General features: G+C 35.3%; 1 pseudogene; it reads right to left on the bottom strand.

Moving 5' to 3' along the window:
* Positions 1 to 12,293: 12,293 nt before the first annotated feature.
* LOC133250086 (nucleosome assembly protein 1-like 1) lies at positions 12,294 to 12,760 on the bottom strand (annotated as a pseudogene).
* Positions 12,761 to 13,214: the final 454 nt, after the last annotated feature.

Genomic DNA, 13,214 nt, shown 5'->3' with positions numbered 1-13,214 from the left:
TTCAGTTTTGACACTAAAATAGAGGTTAGTGCAAACTCCACAGGTTAAGGTCTCAGTCTTGTGAGACTGCTTCTATTACAAAGGCAGTTGTAAATGAAGTGCCAGCCTACACACACTTCTGACTCATAGAATTCAGGAGAGTGTTTTATTTACTGCTTCAGTTTATTATAGAAGATACAGCTTAGGCACAGCCAGTGAAAGAGAACTATAGGGAAAGGTATGGTGGAAGAGGGTGGAAGTACACCATCCTACCAGAACTTTGTTGTGTTCACCAACCCTAAAACTCCCCAATCTGTTTATGTGTGGTTTCATTATAGAGGATTGATTGATATCATTGGTCATTGGTGATTTAATTCAACCTCCAGGCCCTCTTTATTCTCTAAAAGTTGAGGGATGGGGAATGAGACTGAAAATTCTAAGCTTATAAATCACATGATTATTGACTCTGGTTACCAGTTCCTGTTAGAAGTCATCCAGAGGCCCTTTTAAGGGTCACTTCACTAACACAATCTATAAATAGGTATATTTGTTTACACATATAGATATATTTGATCAGATTGAAGCTCAAGCTCCAATACTTGGGCCACCTGATGAGAAGACCTGACTCATTAGAAAAGACCCTACTGCTGGGTAAGACTGAAGGCAGGAGGAAAAGGGGAACACAGAGGATGAGATGGTTGGATGGCATCACTGACTCAATGGACATGAGCTTGATCAAGCTTCCGGAACTAGTGATGGACAGGGAAGCCTGGTGTGCTTCAGGCCATGGGGTCACCAAGAGTCGGACACAACTGAGTGACTGAACTGACCTAATCACATATATATATATGTGTGTGTGTGTGTGTGTGTGTGTGTGTGTGTGTAAGTTTATATGTATACAGAGAGGCTTCCCATTTTATATATATATAGTGCTAGTAGTAAAGAACCCACCTGCCAATGCAGGGGGCATAAGAGAAATAGGTTCTATCCCTGGGTCGGGAAGATCCCCTGAAGGAGGGCATGGCAACCCATTCTAGTATTCTGGCCTGGAGAATCTCTTGGACAGGGAAGCCTGGCAGATACAGTCCATAGGGTTTCAAAGAATTGGACATGATTAAAGTGACTTAGCACAGCATATATATATATATATACACACACATATATATATACACGTATATATATATGTATACACACACACATATGTGTTATATAATTATACTACAATTATAAAGGTGAATTTTTTGCAATTTTTCCTCTCCATGTCTTTCGTGCTTAACTCTTGAAGGGAACAATTTCCATGAACTCCTAACACTGGAGGGTGATTAGATACCTGAAGAATTATTTAGCTCCCCATTATCTTTCTCTTCTTTATAACTTAGGATAATGACAGTTTGGCCTGTCACCTAGATGTGAGGGAAGAGAACAATATTTCAAACAGATACACAAAGGAACAAAGAGGTAGACATGACTGAGCTTGTATGCAGGTACATACCATAGGCACTCTTTTACTATTATGTTAAAATATATTATTTTAATAAACAAACTGATTCCTCTATGCATAAAAAGGTGACATAGAGAAAAATTTGGCACCAAAAAAATGCTTTCATGTATGTATGTCTATAAGTAGTGACCTTCTACAATGAATTATATCTGACCTATATGGTAAACATTTTGAAAGTGAAGGTGTGTAACTTCCCAGGAGCAGTAATTAAAGATATTGTAACTCTCACCTGTTTTCTTGGCTTGCTCATTTGGAGGAAGCCAGACCCCATGCCATGAAGATACTCAAACAGCCCTACAGAGAGGCACACAAATAAAGAGGAACTGGTGCTTCCCACCAGCAGCCAACACAGACAACAATAATTTGTGAGTGATTAGAAAGAGCCACCTTGGAAGGAAATCTTTCAACCTCAGGCAAGATTTCTGATGGCTGCAGCTCTAACTCACACCTTACTGCAACCTCATTCAAGCTCCTGAGTTAGAAGAACCGGCTAAATTGGTACTCAATTTATCATCCACAGACACTAAACAAGATAATAAACAAAAATTGCCTAAAGTCACTATTTTTGAGTTAATGTGCTATGCAGCAATAAAGGGAGCACATTCTTTGGCTTATAATTTTCATAATTTGAAAGTGAAAATATTTAAAATGACAGATTTTAAAAGAATTTATCTCTATGGCTTAGAATTCCTAAGACAATAAATGGGTTAACAGCATATGTAGATACATTTAAACATATATATTTACTTTTTACACATATTGAATAGGAAAAAAATACTTAAATCTCCATACATTCTATCCTAATCAATGTTAAAACTCTTCTGTAATTATGAGATGGTTCCATTTTGAGCCCAATTATTCCAATTTGTATAGAATCTCACTTATAATTACCTGCTTTCTCCTGTGTCCCAGGTTGATGCTAAAAATATTTGATTTTGCTATAAATTATAATAATGCTTACAGTCATAAAAATTGCCTGGTATTTTCAACTAATTATCACATACTAAAATATAATTAAGCAGAAATTATCAATCATTACTAATAATTATATATTTCCATAAAATATTATTATATGTATACTTTTTATTTCTTCATTTCTTATTTAAAAAAACAGAAAATATATTTTTAGAACTGAAAATAGTTTCTGTTCTCTGTGATGTAACTTTCTTCAAACATGAGAGCAAACACTTTTTGAATTTGACTGCCTGTGTGGAAAGACTTGAAGAAGAGACAGAATAGTGACAATTAATATTTCATTTTCTTTTAATGATAAACGTTTTTATTTAAGTTTTCCAAAAATAATTAATTTCTCACAATCTTAAACTGAAATATTAGTTTTGCCTCTTTTAAATGTATTTTCTCCACAACTGACATATTTCTGATTTATAGCATATATTTAATTTTAAAAATAGTAACTGACTTAGAGGGAGTTTGTACAGCCAAGGAAAGTGGATTTTCAAGTTGAAATACATATATTATAAAGATGAGAAAAATAAAGCATGTTACACATTTAAAGTTTTACAGAAAAGCAGAATCAAATATATCCTGTTCAATTCTAAGCAAACTCTATTGTTACAGAATCCCAAGAAATTTTCTCTACAGTGCTATACATGAAGGAGGGCAGCTAACATAGAGGTACTCAAATGGCAAAGTTGAGGATGAAAAAGGACTTATATGCAGGGTTAAGGGATATAATTCTTATTTAGTTTATGTAAGTAAATAAGGGGAAATATGTAAATAAAAGTTCTTGGAGTAGATGTTTTTTTGTTTGGTGCCCAAACTATTTTCTTAAGACCCAGCATTTTTCTGTTACTCTAGCTCTTTATTTGTGCTGTCACTTTTGCTTTACATTGGTTTAATTTTCAAGTTTCCTCTCATTTTGTTGGTGCCAAAATGGCCACTAATGTCCCAGACTCACCTTCAGTCAGCTTGCCAAACACAGTACCTAAAGAGTGCCAAGGAATGTTGTGGATTATCTCTTTGGACCAACCAGAATCACTTGCTCTTCCCTGAGTTGATAACTATGGACACAGTGATGGAACACAGAATGAGCTGACTTAAATCTTACATTATTCTAAAGAACCACAAGTGTAGAGTTAATCCATTCTTAAAAAACACATGGTCCTGTGGAAGGTGTTTCCCTATCAAAAAAGAAAAAAAAAATCAAAGGAAGTGGCTAGAAGATAAAGATAAATATTACTTATGTTGATATTTGGAAATAAGAAACAAAATAGATATTACTGACTATACTTTGTTCCTAAGATAAGTATTATGTATTGGAAAATATTTCTTAGCTTTTAGAGAACATAAGTGTACTGATTGCAAACTGGTCTCTTTTTTTGGCAACACACACATACATACAAACACACGCACATGTGTGTGTGTTCATTTATGTGCATGTGTGTGTGCTAAGTCACTTCAGTTGTGTCCAACTCTTTTGCAACCTCATGGACTGTAGCCCACCAGGCTCCTCTGTCCAAGGGATTCTCCAGGCAAGAATACTGGAGTGGGTTGCCATGACCTCCTTCAAGGAATCTTCCTAGCCCAGGGATCAAGCCTATGTCTCTTATGTCCCTTGCACTGGCAGGCAAGTTCTTTACCAGGTGTCATAAAAAGTTTTTCCAGAGATAATTACTCAATTTGAAAAAGTTTATGAAAAGATAAGACTTTTGAGTTTAATAAAATTGTCCACTGAAGCGGATACATAGGGGTAAATTGAAGTCTGCAGCTGCCTCTCCCTATCTACTCCCACTCTTGTCTGAAATCATTATTAAGCATACTCCACCATGATTAGAATTCTAGGTACCCTGTCTAAACCAGTAGCCTAGTAAAAACTTTGTAAAGAAAATTAATAACAAAAATTTCAAGGACACAGTAAATATAAAGCAATCTGAAAGCAACTTTTCTGCAAACAAAATATGTTAATTCTTCCCTGATAATTATTTCCTCACTAATGCCTTTGAAGGGCCTCCCAGGTGGCTTGGTTAGTAAAGAATCCACCTGCCAATGCAGGAGATGCAAGAGATGCAGTTTCAATCCCCAGGTCAGGAAAATCCCCTAGAGTAGGAAATGGCAACCCACTCCAGTATTCTTGCCTGGGAAATTCCATGGACAGAGAAACCTAGTGAGCAACAGTCTGTGGGGTCGCAAAAATTTGGACAGAACTGAGCATGCATGCACATACATATAATACCTTTGAATATTATATTTCCTTTGTAAAAATCCCCTCATAATATTTTAACCACTCTTATTCAAATGATGCTTCTCAGTTGTCTGCTCTTCTTAAGGAAACTAGTAGGTGTGTGGATAATGTTGCAAAAAACAGAACAGCAACAGGAAACTGTAGAGATTGTTGTCATCTGCCAAGAAAGAATTTAAATTTTCTTACCATCTTCTGTCTCTCTATCCAAAATTAATCTCCCTTTCACACTTCAAAATGTCAGCACTGTCTGTTTTAAGAGCTGATACAGCACTTTAAAAAATATTTATTTTCTTGTTGCTTTTTAGTTCTTTCAGGCAGTCTATGAAAAAGAATGCATATAGGTCTTTCAGAAGAAAACTAACTATTATGATGTGTATTTCCCATTTCTATATTTCAGGTAAATTATATATAATTTAAAATAAAAATCAACTAAATTGAAATTTGCTTGTTTAATATCTGTCACTTTTTTTCCCTTTTTCTTATATTTTTGCTTTTTTATACATAGTACAGATTGTTTACTCTGAGCACTTCAATCTCATCAAGTTTTCAAATATTTCCTCCATACTTAAAATAGGATTAGACAGTGGAGAAAATAAGGAGATATCAAAAATTAAAACTAAAGACTAGCTAGAGTGAGGCTGACATACTAAATATTCAGTGAAGAGAAATTCTCTGTTCTAAGCCCATCTGCTAGAAGTCATCTCTTCAAATTGTAAGAAAAATGCCTGCAGGAGAAATTTTACTGTATAAGTCTATAAATACTTAAATGGTAATGACAAACTCAAGACTTTAAAGTAAGTCCCAATTCATTATCCAGTATATAAAAAAAAAGGCATAGCAAATAATGATGTCCAATGTAATATTACTTAAGTTAACAATATTTAGGGTAAATTGAATGTGTTTTATACAAATTAGAGCTAAGTACCAGTCTATAAGTTGTTAGCTAACATTTGAAGTACTTTAATCAATAATTCACATTAAAGGGTTTTGGTAAACACTGGAAATATTCCAATATGGAATCAATACCCAAAATGTTATAAAAGAAAAATAAACTAAAAATGTTATTCAACTCAGCACAGAAGTTTCAGTAATTAGCATGAGTAATGTTAGATATATTTTAGGGGTGGTAAAATAAATTCACAAAAGTAGTTTACATAGAAAATGTATAGGAACCCTAATATTGTTATGTAAGTATAAGAATCCATCAGACCCTGCAGCTTGAAACCTATGGAACTAATATCTAGATCAAGAATTCTGGTTTGTCCTAAATGTCCCACCCTCCAGTTTTTCATAGGGTATTGTTGTGTTTGATTTCACCAGATATTTGCCTGACCTGTTACCAGAATATGATTCTTTCCGACTCAGAGTGATCTTCCCCTACAAGATACACATCATAATGCCTGAAGTCAGGGAGCTGAAATAGTTTAGGAAAGCAGGTTATGTAATAGATTTGTGATTTTTTTGCTAGGAATGTTCATATATCTCTGTATTTGCTTAAAACTCATTTTTGCTTAAACATATCACCTTCTTATGGGAGACATAATCCCATCTATATCTAATTTTGAGAAGTAATGATATTTACCTTCAGAATTAGAGACTTGTTTAAAAGCCAAATTGCTTAGGTACTTAAAATAATTTTATTTGCCAATTTGAGTATTTAAAAGTAATCATGTTGTTTACATCAACTCATGTAGTTTTTTTTTTTTTTAATATGAAACAATGTGTGATGTATTACCATGTGAAAAATAGAATGCACCAAAAAATTAAGAAAATTATTTTTAATGAGAGCAGTTATTAATGAGGAAAGTCCCAAAGAAAAGGATGGGGGTCTTGGGGTTTTACGAAGGCTGATACAGAAGGAAGTCATCTTGGATTCTTATGGCAAGCAAGAGAAAGAAAGAAGCTTCTTATCTGAGTCATTGAAGAAAGATAGAGATAAGTTTATCTCAGGATAAACAGAATACACTGGGTCACCAAGACAATCTTATTATTCTCCTTAGCTTAATTACTCTTTAGACAGCTTTTACCTTGATTATAGATCTTGACCTTCCTTTCATTAGAGCATTTACTTTAGAAAAGTCAAAATTTGTAATTTTTTGTTTGCCACTTTGAGATGTAAATCTTGCAGATTGTTGCCAGTTTTTGTTGTTGTTGTTAAAGAAAGACTCTTCCCAGGAATTTCTTTCTCAAGGACAAGAAAACCATCCTCTTGAAGTGTAATCAAAGTCATTCTGCTTAAATCAAATGTAAGAATTATCAATGAGACCTATACTAGGTCTCTGTGTAAGGGTAGAAGCTTAAGCATCAATTAGCAAACTTGGAAGGCTTAATCACATTGAACAACTTCTTTCTAACATCCTCCAGTAATTTTTCACAAGCTTATCGAAAACCAAAAATCTTTCCTACCTTTTATTTCAGTAAAGTGTGTTCAATCTCGCTCCCCTTTTGCGATAGTCTTAAACAAAATCTTCCTTGCCTGATTAACTCTGTCAGGTTCAATTTTTCTCTAAGGGCAAGGAAGCTTCTTTGGAGCACAAAGAGGAAGTGGTATTTCTTTTTTTTTTTTTTCTAATTTTATTTTATTTTTAAACTTTACATAATTGGAAGTGGAATTTCTTAACTATTCATTTTGCAGTTTTCCTGGGAACAAGGCTCAGGAAAACATCAACTTTGTCAAACTTTACAGAGAAGTGTGAAATAAAAAACAACCTAGACTTATGCAACAGAGTCAGACATGACTGAAGCGACTTAGCATGCATGCATGCATTGGAGAAGGAAATGGCAACCCACTCCAGTATTCTTGCCTGGAGAATCCCAGGGACAGAGGAGCCTGATGGGCTGCCGTCTATGGGGTCGCATAGAGTTGGACACAACTGAAGCGACTTAGCAGCAGCAGCAGCAGCAGCAGACTTATGCAATGAGTTTTTTTTTTTTTTTTAACAGAACTGCTCTTTTATTTAAATATTTATTTATTTCTTCGGCTGTGCTGGGTCTTAGGTATGGCATGTGAACTCTTAGTTGCAGTATGTGGGATTTAGTTTCCTGACCAGGGATTGAACTTGGGCCCCCTGCCTTGGGAGCTCAGAGTCTTAGCCACTGCACCATGAGGGAAGTCCCTGCAATAAGAGATTTATTTGAAAGTGCTTAAGTTGGAAACTTCAGCAAAGACTCCAGCTATTAATGTCAGTTAATTTTTATTTTGTCTAAAGTCTGATACCTTTCTTCCTGCTAAGTGATCATGCAAGTCTTCAAAAATTTTAAGACACCTACACAACTTTTCTTATCTCTTTCTTTGATGACTACATTGCCTTGGCATCATTAAGTACTTTGAGAACATCTCATATCATCTCCCTCAATTTTACATTTTCCTTTATCTTTCACATGCATCTATATTTACATTTTCCCACCCTTTCCTTTAGTAAGTCTCTACATCTCTCCATTCTTAGAAAATAGGATACAAATTAAGGACATGTCTATTCTATCCACTGTATAATCATACTAATCTCTCTTTCTGTCAAGAATTTTGTGAAAGTAAGTGAGGGAGTGAGTATAGAGACAGATGAGAAATGCACCGATCTCAGGACACATCGGCATGTAAAAATACAGAAGAGAAGAAAGATCTAGAAAATCTACCTTATATAAAATTGATATTGTTTCAACAGGGAACTGAGAAATGCAGATTTTAGAAAGATGAAAACGAGAAAGGGGAAATAATAATGACAATAATAAAGGCTTCAATCATTAAACCCTTATAGGGCATCAGGCAGGCACCATATTGAAAGCTTAGCAAATAGTCACACAGAAACATCTGTAATTTAATTAACAATTTAATTCATAAACATCAGCTGCATTTTTTTCTAATGATAACAGTGTGAGATAAAAGAGAATAATAGGTTGTCTCTTCACCCATCCCCACCCGCCCAACTCAAGACCATAAACTGGGAGATAAACCTATATTTATTACAAAGCAAATGTAATACATAAGCAGATATGAACTTAAATGATTCATTGCTGAATTTCATGAGGGCAGATTTTAATTTCTACTGAATTCTGGGAAATAAAATATCCAGTAGAGTAGCCACTGCTGCTGCTGCTGCTGCTGCTAAGTCGCTTCAGTCGTGTCCGACTCTGTGTGACCCCATAGACGGCAGCCCACCAGGCTCCCCCATCCCTGGGATTCTCTAGGCAAGAACACTGGAGTGGGTTGCCATTTCCTTCTCCAATGCATGAAAGTGAAAAGTCAAAGTGAAGTCATTCAGTCATGTCCGACTCTTCGCGACCCCATGGACTGCAGCCTACCAGGCTCCTCCATCCATGGGATTTGCCAGGCAAGAGTACTGGAGTGGGGTGTCATTGCCTTCTCCACAAATGATTCTAAAAAAAATGAAACAAAAGATCTTGAAAAATTCAGTTTAGTTCAGTCGTTTAGTCGTGTCTGGCAAGATCTTTGTGACTCCATGGACTGCAGCATGCCAGGCTTCCCTGATAAATCACTTGAAAATTAGCTTGACTTAAAATTAGTGTGTAGGGAATTTTAGGCAAAAAGAAAATGCGTGTATGAGAATGGAAGCTAGAATGATCAGAATCCAGAATCATTGTGCTGCATGTCAGAGTTTCTAGAACTGAGAATCTCGTGGGGGTTAAAAAATGGTTAAAATAAATATGAATAGTTTGAGTGGGGCCAGACTGCAGAGACAGTTAAAAATTCACATAACATCTATTCTTTGTGAAAGTCAGACAAAACTTGAGACTTGTGAACTTGTTTTCAGACAAGCTAGAACTAACTTATTTCAGATATAGTGCCAAGATATGAGTCATATTTTCAATAAAATATGGCTGGGAACTAACAAACGGAAAGAATTCAGAACACAATTTTCTTAATTTATCATAAGAAAGGGAACACTGGGAAGACTTTTTTTTTTTTTTAATTTAAGAAATCAGAGTTTGGTGTTTTTATTACTTACCAGATGAGCACACTACATTTCTTATAAAATATAACTTAATTATAAACGATTTGAAGTTTTAGTACAATAATAACTGCACAAACCAATGTGGAATTTCATTATGTGTTATATAAAAAGAGTGTTGTCTTCGATATTTCCAACTTAAAAAAATAACAAAACCAGCAGCAAACAATATTTTTAAATTTCTTAGTCATATTTTCTTGTCCTTAAAGAAATATGAAAGAAAATTGTTGTTTTATGTTTAATGATTAATATAAAGAACCAAACATAAAACTAGATATTTGAAAATTTAAAAATTTAAATTGAGGTTGCTGCTGCTGCTGCTAAGTCGCTTCAGTCGTGTCTGACTCTGTGCGACCCCATAGACGGCAGCCCACGAGGCTCCCCCGTCCCTGGGATTCTCCAGGCAAGAACACTGGAGTGGGTTGCCATTTCCTTCTCCAATGCATGAAAGTGAAAAGTGAAAGTCAAGTCGCTCAGTCGTGTCCGACCCTTAGCAACCCCATGGACTGCAGCCCACAAGGCTCCTCCATCCATGGGATTCTCCAGGCAAGAGTAAGGGAGTGGGGTAAATTGTGGTTAGCATTTTTCAAATGTTTAAGAATTATTTCTATATACAACCAACTTAACCAAAAATGAATATATAAACCTGGGAAAAACTAAAAGAATATATTATTTTGACAAAAAAATAAAAAAATTTACTGTTTTTAACTAAATTCTAAATGTATCATGAGGCTGGTGTCTTCAGTTATTTCTATGTAGCCTGCTGCATATTTTCCCTAAACTGAATGTACTATATTTTTAAGAGAAAACACTGTGTTTTTGAGTGATGGTGGGAAGAAGTTATGCATTTCAGTTCAGTTCAGTTTAGTTGCCCAGTCGTGTCCTACTCTTTGAGACCCCATGGACTGCAGCATGCCAGGCCTCCCTGTCCATCACCAATTCCCGGAGTTTATGCAAACTCATGTCCATTGAGTCGGTTATGCCATCCCACCATCTCATCCTCTGTTGTCCCCTTTTCCTCCTGCCTTCAATATTTCCCAGGGTCTTTTCAGATGAGCCAGTTCTTCCCATCAGGTAGCTAAAGTACTGGAGTTTCATCTTCAGCATAGGTCCTTCCAATGAATATTGAGGACTTATTTCCTTTAGGATGGACTGGTTGGATCTCCTTGCAGTCCAAGGGACTTTCAAGAGTCTTCTCCAACACTACAGTTCAAAAGCATTAATTCTTCAGCGCTCAGCTTTCTTTAGGGTCCAACTGTCACATTCAAACATGAGTACTGGAAATACCATAGCCTTGACTACTTGGACCTTTATTGGCAAAGTAATGTTTCTGCTTTTTAATATGCTGTCTAAGCTGGTCATAACTTTTCTTCCAAGGATCAAGAGTCTTTTAATTTTATGGCTGCAGTCACTATCTGCAGTGATTTTGAAGAAAGTAGGGAAAACGAATAGACTATTCAGGTATGACCTAAATCAAATCCCTTACAATTATATAGTGGAAGTGATTAATAGATTTAAGGGATTAGATTTCATAGACAGAGTGCCTGAAGAACTATGGACGGAGGTTCATGACATTGTACAGGAGATAGGGATCAAGACCATCCCCAAGGAAAAGAAAGGCAATGTGGTTGTCTGAGGAGACCTTACAAATAGCTATGAAAAGGAAAGAACTGAAAGGCAAAGGAGAAAAGGAAAGATATATCCATTTGAATGCAGAGTTCCAAAGAATAGCAAGGAGATAAGAAATTCCTCAGTGATCAATGCAAAGAAATAGAGGAAAACAATAGAATGGGAAAGACTAGAGACCTCTTCAAGAAAGTTAGAGATACCAAGGGAACTTTTCATGCAAAGATAGGCACAATAAAGGAAAGAAATGGTATGGATCTGACAGAAGCAGAAGATATTAAGAAGAGGTGGCAAGAATACACAGAAGAACTGTACAAAAAGATCTTCACAACCCAGATAATCACAACGGTGTGATCACTCACCTAGAGCCAGATATCCTGAAATGTGAAGTTAAGTGGGCCTTAGGAAGCATCACAAGGGCAAAGCTAGTGGAGCTATGCCATAAGGAGAAGCAAAGAACTATTACATGTAAATATTAAGTACCATTTTTATGTGATAAGTTTGTGGGATCAATATTAATATAGAGAATTTCATCACAATGAAGTGTGTTTCACAGAAGCTACCTACTTAAACTGACAAACATGATAAATTTAGCAGGATAAGAACTGTGTGACATTATAACTTCTACAGTAAGTAGTCTACACTCCATCTTTAAGACAGCATTTTAAAAACAGTCATATTGACCAATTACACATGAAAAAATAATTAAAGCAAAATATATGAGTTTATAATTAAGTTCTTATATGATTTTTTTCATATATTTTAATGCAAGTTGGTTAGACTCACAAATCTAAGCCTAGAAATCATACTTAATTAGCTCAGAGATGACACACTAAGTCATCAGAATTTTTTCTATTTTTTATCAATAAAGATGAATATCCCATGTTTCTTTCTTTTCTTTTCTTTTTTCTCTGAGTTTTGCATTTTATTGAAATCTCATACATACATTGCTTGGATGTATAATTCTAAAACCATGTTTTTCCAAAAAACATTTTTATACTATATCATGGCATAATGAATATACCAGTGGAATACATAAGTCACTCAATTTGCTTCTCAATGTGTTAAACAGAGAATTATTTGCTCATTTGGTAAACTTTACCTCATTTGCTTCTTCACCTTCATCATAATCATCATCATCGTCAATAGCTTCTCCAGTAAAGTATAACAATGATCTTGGGGTTATACGCTCACATAAAAAGTGACCAATTTCAAAGTCTGCAGCGAGGATACCTTCAGAATCATCATCCAGATCTCCACTCTCAGGAACTTCAGGAGGGGCAAAAAAAATTAGAGAAAGAGTCATCAGAAACTGTTTTGGTCACAGTATGAACTGTCCCACGTCCCTTGTGTTTCTGCTTCTTAATCATTTTCAAAGTGATATTCTTCTCTTTTTTCCAATCTATCTGGCACCCTGTACAACCCACAATTTCTGGTCCATCAAAAGAAAACGGATCAGAATCATCTGGTTCTGACCCCATGTTTCTTAATTGCTATGTTCATCTGGTATTTTCTATTTTTAGCAGTACTTCCCTTGAAACCCTTGCCCTGCATTACCTTTTTCCATGAATTATTTGTCAATCAGCAATAAGGAACTTCACTGAAATCCCACAACAGAAGTTCAAAAATCTGTTAACTTCAAGATTTTTTCTTATCCTTATGTAAAATGTTGTTTGTCTTTCTTATTTATAAAAAAGGAGAAAGAGTGGAGGGAGTTAAAGAGATTTTAGGTGTTAAGACTTGGATACAACGTAAGCCAGGGGATTCTCCAGTTTGATACTTTTGGGAGTCTAGATAATTAGAAATTGGGTATAAAGATTTTTTTTTTTTTTCTCTACAAGTTCATAACAGACAAAAACCTGAAATGGCAGCAGTTATTTATCACTGACTGAGTACACAGGAGAATTTGCACAATATCTGCAACTACTGTCTGCAGAAA

The sequence above is a fragment of the Bos javanicus genome, chromosome 6 (genome assembly GCF_032452875.1).
Source record: "Bos javanicus breed banteng chromosome 6, ARS-OSU_banteng_1.0, whole genome shotgun sequence".
NCBI classification, from domain to species: Eukaryota; Metazoa; Chordata; class Mammalia; order Artiodactyla; family Bovidae; genus Bos; species Bos javanicus.
The sequence above is the reverse complement of the archived record's forward strand: the minus strand, read 5'-3'. Positions and strand labels throughout refer to the sequence as shown.